This window comes from Myodes glareolus, chromosome 3 (genome assembly GCF_982192425.1).
Source record: "Myodes glareolus chromosome 3, mMyoGla1.1, whole genome shotgun sequence".
In the NCBI taxonomy this organism is placed as follows: Eukaryota; Metazoa; Chordata; class Mammalia; order Rodentia; family Cricetidae; genus Myodes; species Myodes glareolus.
The window spans coordinates 26,884,513-26,893,421 of record NC_142028.1 but is presented as its reverse complement, the minus strand read 5'-3'; the positions used below and the strand labels follow the sequence as shown (position 1 = coordinate 26,893,421).

The following is an 8,909-nucleotide window of genomic DNA, read 5'->3' as shown; positions in this document are numbered from 1 at the left end:
AGGAACGTTATAGGGTAGGTGAGCATGCTTGATACCTTTATCATGAACACGCTCTATGATAGGTTTACACCCGTGTTTTCACAGGAATACGGTATTGAGAGTGACAAGGGTAGGGACTGGGTGCCTGAGTAGGATCTTAATCAGTGGTGTGAGGCCACTGAGAGAGAGGAAGTGTCCCACACTTTTGGGTTAACAAGGGGTCTGGTAGGGGGTGGGGCAAAGTATTAATGTGAGTAGGGAGCTCTTCACAGGCAAGGAGAAGAGGAAAAATTCCAGAGCGAGTTGATTGAGGAAAAAAAAAATGTAACTTGACCTTGATATCTCTGCCCAATAACAGGGTTGGGCAGCCAGGTGAGATGAAGAAGCGGCGAGCAATCAGGTGGCCCTAGAGTGAGCAGAGAAGGGGGCCTGTAGCCCTTGCTGCTGGGCCTGCCCGCCAACACCTACCCCAGAGATCTAAGAAGGATAGGTTTCACCTGAGTAATCAGGAAATACAAAGTAGCTCCTGAACCTATTAAAACTGATAGAGACTTACAGGCTAGCAGGACAGCAGCCTGAGGTTCCCTGTGGTAATCTTGATTTCACGGGGGCAGGGGTCCCAGGAGAGCTTCAGTCTTTGGCTGCCAGGCTCAGAAGATCCAGCAAGACTTTCCTGTGGAGGAGGAATCTGGGGGAATCAACCTTCCTTGTCTAGGCAAAGTGGGGCAATCAACTCCCCAGGGTCCTGCTTGACCACAGTCTGGACAGGGTTCTGGTACCAGGCGAGGTGAAGGGCAGATTTCCATCCAGTGGTCAGCTTTGCTGTGTTTGAAGCAAGCTCCAGGTGGAGTTCTCCTGCGCCCCGCTATCTTCTTTGCAGGAGATCTTAGGGCAGCTGACAGGAATTGGCACTTCTTTCTGCCATGGGAAGCTTTCTCTATCTTTCCCCGCTCCTCCTTTAAATGCCATATTCAATGGATATCTCTGGGGAGTTTGAGGGTTTGCCATCCAACCTTTTAAATTTCTGTCTAATGTCAGGAGCTGACTGGGAGAGCAACTGAGAGTTGAGGACAAGCAAGCCCTCTTGAGAATTAGGATCTAGCTGGGTGTACTGAAGGGGAGCCTCTGAAGTTGGTGAGGGACTTGGCAGGATTTTCATCCAGCCTCTGGGTGACCTCTCTCAATTCATCAAAATTAATTACCTTAGAAGAGGCTTTTTGGAGGCTAGCCAGGAGGCAAGTGAGCATTTTGTCTTGGGCCACCCTGCCTGGGGACTGATTCTCTTCATTAACCCGGTACTTACAGTGGTGGTGCCCTGGGAAACTGAGTCTGCAGGGGATCACAGCTGCATGGGATTGAGCAGTCAACCAGAGCTTCTCCTTTTCCTTAGGGGCGAGAGTGGAGGAAGGAATAACATAGAGGTCATGCCAGGGGAGGTTATGGTTTGAGTAACGTACCTGAACTCTTTGGTGAAGTTAGAAGGGGTCAACAGAGAAAGAACCAAGGCACCTTTCTGTCTGGGAGAGATCAGCCATAGAAAAAGGGACATGGACGTGGAGGCGGCTGCTAGGACCTGCCACTCCCCTTAGAGGGTACAGGCCACTAGTGTGGGATCAAATGTGAGCCGTGGGAAGTGATGAGGAGAGTGTAGTTGAGGCCAAGTTAGGATTGGGCGGGGAGCTGGCTGAGAGGGTGCAGGAGTATGATGTTGAGGTTGAGGAAGAGCATTAGGCTGAGGAGATGCCTGGGGTGTGGCTGCATCCTCTACGTCAAAGTCAAAAAAGAGTGGAAACAGAGGAGTCTGGATCCTGGTCAGCTTCAGGAGAAAGCTTGCACACAGGCAGACTCAAGCCATTTGCCTATGCGTTGGCACTATTGGTCAAGATCAGGGAAGATTTGATAGCCAGACGTGCCATCCTTTGGGCATAGAGACTGAGTGTCAAGTTTGTATTATGGCCAGGTTGTGTTTCAATAAAAAACGGAGCAGCAAGGCTTCATAACATCATTCAGTCTGAGGGTGTGTTGAGACTCGAGTAGACAAGCAAGTGGAGGTGAGGGGTTAGGTTTTGAGTGGGAGGAGCCCATGGTCAGAGAGCGAGAGGAGTAGAGTAAGGTGGTGGTGGTGGTGGGGAGTTTCCTTTGCAAAGGAAGTAGACGTGGGTAAGTGTGGTGACAAGAATTTCAATCTGGGGCCCCAAAGGGCATAGCTGAGAAATGCCCACATGGTAGGTGCCCCAAAGGGTGTAGCAAGCGCCAGGAGCCAGAGAGAGGACCTTACCAAGTAGGAGAGATCAGAGAGAAGACACTTACCAAATAGGAGAGCTGTGTAGTGATAGGAGCAGCAGGCTGCGTCCTGCCACCCGGCTAGCTTTACCTGAAATAACAACACACAAGTTGTATTCATTTAAGCACTGCCTGGCCCATTATTTCCAGCCTCTTCTTGGCTAACTCTCACATCTTGCTTTAACCCATATCTAGTAATCTGTGTATCACCACAGGGTTGTGGCTTACAGGGAAGATTCTAACCCACGTCCATCTCAGGCCGGAGCTTCATGGTGTCTGCCTGACTCTGCTTTCTTTCTCCCAACATTCTGTTCTGTCTAAGGGCTGGCCTATCAAAAGGCCAAGGCAGCTTCTTTATTTAACCAATGAAAGTAACACATAGATAGAAGGCCCACCTACTCCAGAGATGGATGATTAGAACAGGTGGAAGAGCCAAATTCTAGAATTTGGAGTCAAATACGTTGGGTGGCAGAAGCCAGTACAGGCAAGTTATCCATACCCAGGAAGGAAAAATTGGTAGTTTGGTTCAGCTTGGAGGGGCCACGCCTCTTGAAAGGGGAGCACATTTATGCCTCTCCTGGGTTCCTGCGCCAGATGAAATAAAACCGAAATAAAAAGAAAGAACATGACTGCTCCTAGGTGGAGGGGAAAGTTTATTGTAGGTAAAAGGGAGAGCACAGCCAGAGGCAGAGACGTCTGGCAGAGTCCAGTCAAAGTAGACATGACCTTGAGGGAGGGTAGGGGAAGGGAGAGAGGGGGAACCAGGTGCAGCAGCCAAGAGGGCAAAAGGTAAAAGAGGGGTGTGTAATCAAAATGGCTGGGTTATACAGGGAAGAGTCTCTGGGGGAAGGGCAACCCAGTCCCTGGGCTGGAGAGCTGGCGGGAAACTAAGGGGCAGGGAACACCCAATCATAACTTGTAACAGGTCGGGACTGATGGATGCTGGGATAACCTAGTGGCCAGGTCCTCTTTGACATATTAAATAGACACCTCGGTGATTTGTCCAAGGATTTGGGACTTAAACATATCTCTTTAGTTTGTTTTGTGGTTATTTTGTTTTGTTTTATTAAATAGAAGATGTATGCAACTTTTAAATCCTTTTTTTCCCTCCTTGAAAAAATGGGAACATCCTTTTCATCTTGTTCTTCCTTTACTTATTTTGTGTCTGTCTGTGTGTGTGTCTGTGGGTGTCAGGGACCAGCCTTAACAAAAATACCACTTGCCAGGGTAGGAGCATGGGGATTAGAAATATCAGTAATGAGTGTGAAGAATTTAAAAATTTAAATTTAAAAAATACGTGTTTAAAAATAATAAGACAGAAAAACACAGAATAGTACCAGGAGGGAGTTCCAGTGAATACTGAAATCTCCACATTTAATTTTCCATACACATTTATACCCCAATCCCACAGGGGGAAGAAGACAAAGGCCTGCTTTAACACGATGCAAATGGAAACTAGAACCGTTACTTGCTTCAGTACTTTGAGATATCAAGTCATTAACATTCTGTTGTTTAGGCATGAACCCACTCAAGTATCCTGAAGGCAGCCCGTCCCAAGGTCAAACCTCCTATTTCAAAAGGAGGAACAGAAGTATGCTTGAATTTCCTGACCATGGGTCAGGGTGGAGTGGATCTAGCTGTATGGGCCATGTTAATGTCAAAAGAACCAAGTAACCACATCCTGATTCAGGATGTGCAGCCATGATTGTTGTTAACAATTGAGCAACTTCAAACTCTCTGACCTTCAGACAAGGTGGAAATAGGCTCACATTTTTGGGCCTCCAAAGGTGGGGGGTGAGGAAGAGGTTGAGTGTGTCATGACACACACATGTGGAGGTCAGAGGACAATCTGTGGACGTCAGTCCTTTCCTTCCCTTATCTGTGTTCTGGGGATAGAACTCAGGCTACCAGGCTTGGCTTCAGGCATCTTTGCTTGTTGAACCTTATTGCTGGCCTCTTTCTTCTTCTTTTATTTGATAATGTTTCTTGGAGAATACAGTGGCTTATGAAGACAACCTTCATTTCTCCATTTCTTTACTCAGTTACACAGTATTTTGTTGCTTAATTTACTTAGTCCTTCACCAATGGGTATTTGGGTTGTTTCCTGTGTTTGTTACTACAGAAGGTCCTGCCTTGTGTGTTTTCTGTTTTCTTTTTTTAATGCATGGGGTGAATTCCTAGATAAACTGTGGGCTGCAGTTTAGATGCATATATAATTTTGCTAAACACTGCCAAATTTCTGTAAGGATTAACCATCTTGCAGTTACTCCAGAAGTGTATGAAAGGGCCCCTTGCCCTGCAGCAGAGTGAGCATATTGTCAAAGTTTGGACTTTTGACAACCTAAAAGGTATCTCTCTGCATTTGGTTCCAACTTGTGTTTCTCTTAAATAGGAGCAAGGCAAACACTGCCTTTTGTTTTTTACAAAATTGAGAATATATTTGCTTTATGTAAATTATCTATTTTTCCAGCTTCCCCCTTTTCATAGGGATGTTGAGTTTTTTCTTTTACTTTTAGAAATCCTTTAGTGTCGGGGAAAATAAATAACTATCTTTATATCAGCTACAAATATTTTCCTTGCTATTTCTACTTTGTGTTCTAAGATTATATGTGGAATATGTGTGTGTTACAGTTAAATTTATCGGTCTTTTCTTACTCCAAGGTCATAGAAGGAATTGTTGCCCCTCCCTTCTGTACTGGCTGAGTCAAGCTAGAGTCTCAGGTGAGGAAGGAGCCTTAGGTGAGGAAATGCCTCCATGGAATCCAGTTTTAAGGCATTTTCTCAATTAGATATCAATAGGGAAAGCCCAGCCCGTTGTCGGTAGTGTCATCCCTGGGCTGGTGGTCCTGAGTTATATAAGAAAACAGGTTGAGCAGTCCATAAGCAGCTCACTTCCATGGTCTCTATATTAGCTCTTGCCTCCAGGTCCCTACTATTCTTGAGTTCTCTTCTCTTCTCTTCTCTTCTCTTCTCTTCTCTTCTCTTCTCTTCTCTTCTCTTCTCTTCTCTTCTCTTCTCTTCTCTTCTCTTCTTCTTCTTCTTCTTCTTCTTCTTCTTCTTCTTCTTCTTCTTCTTCTTCTTCTTCTTCTTCTTCTTCCCCCCCCTCTCTCTCTCAACAGGGTCTCACTATGTAGCTCTCTTGCTGTCCTAAAATTTGCTATGTGTACCATATCAGCCTTGAACTCACAGAGATCCGCCTTCCTCTGCCTCCCAAGTGCTGGGATTAAAGGTGTGTGCCACCACGCCTGGTCTCTGCCCATGTTTCTTTGAGTGCTTACTTATTTAATTTTTAGATGAGTAGGTTCATAATCCATTTAGAATTTATTCCATTGCATGATGTGGGAATGGCCCCAGTCCCCCCACCGCTATGTTATCCAAGTAGCTGGCTCTGAGGTTGTGCTTTAGACACTACCAGAGTGAAGGAGGAAGAGTTTCTGATGGGTGTCCAATGACATCAGGTACAAAGTCACTGAATCCAACTGAGGGAGAAACAGGGACAGGTTCATTTTAACCCACCGTGTCAAGATTCCTCTCACCTAGCTCGGTTACTTTTATTCATTTTGTAGGCAAATTAACCAGAAAAATAATTTCTTACTCTACATGACTAAAGTGGTCAAGGCATCCCTTCATCCTTTTTGGAAAAGCAGTATCCAAATTTCTTTTAAGAACCTACCTGACTTCCGGGCGATGGTGGTGCATGCTTTTAACCCCAGCACTCGGGAAGCAGAGGCAGGTGAATCTCTGTAAATTCGAGACCAGCCTGGTCTACAAGAGATAGTTCCAGGACAGGCTCCAAAGCTACAGAGAAACCTTGTCTTAAAAACCCAAAAGAAAAAACAATAGAGCCTACCTGGCTAGGTGGGAATTGTTATCCTGTTAGTCCTGTGAGCTATTTTCCAACGGCTCACAGTCATAGTCAGTTTTGAGGGTCATGAGCTCAGGATGGAACTTGGGTCTCAACTGCAGCCAAGGAGACTTGACAGTGGGGTTCCGACAGAAAGGCGGAGACGCTGAGGTGGCCTTCAGGGTCTAGCACAGGGAGGTCAAAGCTGAGCTGAGAAATGGAAAGAAGCTGAGTCTTTGGGATGTGTGAACCCACCAGGCTACACCGGAAGGCGGCCTCTTCCTACTCCTCCTCACCCCTATGACCTAATATTTGGTTTCTATTTATGGTCACTTGAGGCTAAGAAAGTCCTTCTGTTTGTTTGTTTCAGACATGGTCTCCCTGGTTGCCCAGTGTAACCTAAAACTTCAAATTCTTCTGCTTCAGTCTCTGAGTGCTGGGAATACAGATGTGCCACACTAGAAATGGCTAAGAGAGTCTTACTAAATTTACCTTACATTCTGAATTTTTAAGAATTTAGTTTTTTTAATATCTTTGAGAATTTCATAGAATGTATTCTGATTACATTCAGAATACATTCCCTTCCCTAACTTGTCCTAGATATTTCCCTACCTCCCTACCTACCCAACTTCATGTTATCTCTCTTTCTCCCCTTTTCCTTCCCTCTCTTTAAAAACAAAAATCCGAGCCAAACCATGGAGCCCAGTTTGTGTTGGTCAGCTACTCCTGGGCATGAGGAGTGTGGTCAGCTAAATATTATTCTGCTCTCACTAACTGGGCAGCAATCAAATGCCAATAGCTACTCAGCTAGGGGCGGGTCTTCTCATCTCTGTCTCCTCTAAGGTCTAACCACACCCAAGGTAGAGACTGCAAAGGGATTCGGTCAGAATCTCATGGTTCTCACACTGGGCTGACTTCTTCCTCCTTGAGAGATCATGTTGTAAACTAGTGTGGGTAACACTATCATCCCCTTGAAGACAAAGCAAGAAGAGAAGTCAAGGGGCTCAGAGGTTAAGAGCACAGGCTACTCTTCCAGAGGTCCTGAGTTCAATTCACAGCAACCACATGATGGCCCACAACCATCTAGAATGAGATCTGATGACTTCTTTTGGTGTGCAGGCATGCACGCAGATAGAACAATGTCCACATAATAAATTAATAAATCTTAAAGAAAAAAGAGAGGCCAGCTGTGAAGTTGTTCCTCCCAAATTCAATCCAGGTTCATAAAATCCACATTCTTGGAGGTCAGAGACTATAGGTTCCTGTTGGAGCCACTGCAGGGACTGATAAATTGCCTTCCCCAAGCCAGGTACTCACTGACACGCCCAGGCTTGAGTTTGAACCAGACTGAATGCTTTCGAGTTCATTCTGTCCGTACCACAGGTGAGGAACATGGAGCCAGAGAGAGCGAAGCTCTACCCAGAGGCCAAGACCTAGCTCAGGTAGCCTGTCTCCCGCCGCAGGCTGAATCCAGCAGTCCAGCTCTCCCCTTTGAGATGGAAGGATGTCCAGGACCAGTTTCTCAGCTAATTGGCTAATCTCGGTATCTCTGGGTAAATGACTCCAGCCCTCTGAGTCTCAGGCTTTGGACTCCATCATTTACACAAGACCAGTGCTCGCAAGGACCAGTAGGTCCCATATGGAAGCGATCTGGAGACCCCGAGGAGATGTGCTGCTTCATGTGGATTTCAGCTGCAAGGCCCTCCCAGAAAGCCTGTTTGGAGGCACTTGGTGAGCGATAGGACTGCGGTCCATTCGCGGCTCACTACTCTTCCTTTCCACCAGATGTGCTGGCGAGTTCTCAGGCTGTGAGGTTTTTCAGACAGGTGCTGTTTCTCCCGGTGGCAGGTTGAAGTTGAATGACTGACTGACTTAAGGATACCTAGATAAGCAGAACCCGGTGACCCCGCACCTGAGCGATCTCACACCCAAGTTTAATGGTACCCAGTTCAGGCCTGTCACTGGCCTCAGCTCACCCATCAAGGTCCTTCTGAGACTCACTAAGGATGCCCCATCAGTGCCGAGAGACTGGCAATCCTAAGGTCTTCTGGCCAGGCCACCTTGGGATAGTCTTGTGGTGACCCAACTGGTGGGGGCGCTGGAGGCTTAGATTTTCTAGAACTTTCTCCGGAGGTGGTGAGTCAGGTATTCCCGGCAGAGGTGGGGTGCTTCAGGGAGATTTCATGACCAACTCTCTTGGGAAGCAAGGGAAGGCAATAGACACTTCGTCTGTTTTGATGAACCATGAGTAGCCTTCCGGGCATTGTGCTCCCGACATGCCCCGGTAATGAACACAGAGACCAGAATTCCTTTGAAGAAACACAACACCCAGCACTTCCTCCAGCATTCTGAGGAAACTCCTGAGTAACTGTGCAGCCAGGAATCTCCCAGATGCCGCCTTCCACCTCCTTATGTCTGTCTGCTTCAGGAAGGGCTGGCCCTTCAGGTCTGACGTGGGCTTGGAAGGCCTCGGCCATAGCCCTCTCATGAAAGACATATTTTCTTTATAGTCCCCTGACATAGATGCCCTTGTCATTACCTCCTTCTCATTCATATACAGGAACCAGATACCCAGAGGAGACCAGTAACTCACCCATGGCATTTCAGAGGCCACAACAGAGCTGGGTCTCACACTGCCTAATGGGAGGCTGGAGTCTGGTGATACTATCCTCTTACATATACCTGGAGGCTTTGTGCTTTCCAGGTGGAAAAGGATGAAATAGCTATGCATTTGATTATCTTAAAAAAATAAAAATAAAAATCTTTCTTATGGAAAAATTGGATTCATAGAGGTTTTTTTTTT

The 8,909-nt window shown here is 46.5% G+C and overlaps 1 long non-coding RNA gene across 1 annotated transcript; it reads right to left on the bottom strand.

Moving 5' to 3' along the window:
- Positions 1-534: 534 nt before the first annotated feature.
- Positions 535-2,356, bottom strand: LOC125406944 (uncharacterized). The gene is made up of 3 exons (XR_015737356.1): positions 2,290-2,356; positions 1,283-1,364; positions 535-652 (listed from the first exon to the last, which is right to left on the bottom strand). It is a non-coding gene; the product is annotated as an uncharacterized LOC125406944 (long non-coding RNA).
- Between the last annotated feature and the right edge of the window lie 6,553 nt (positions 2,357-8,909).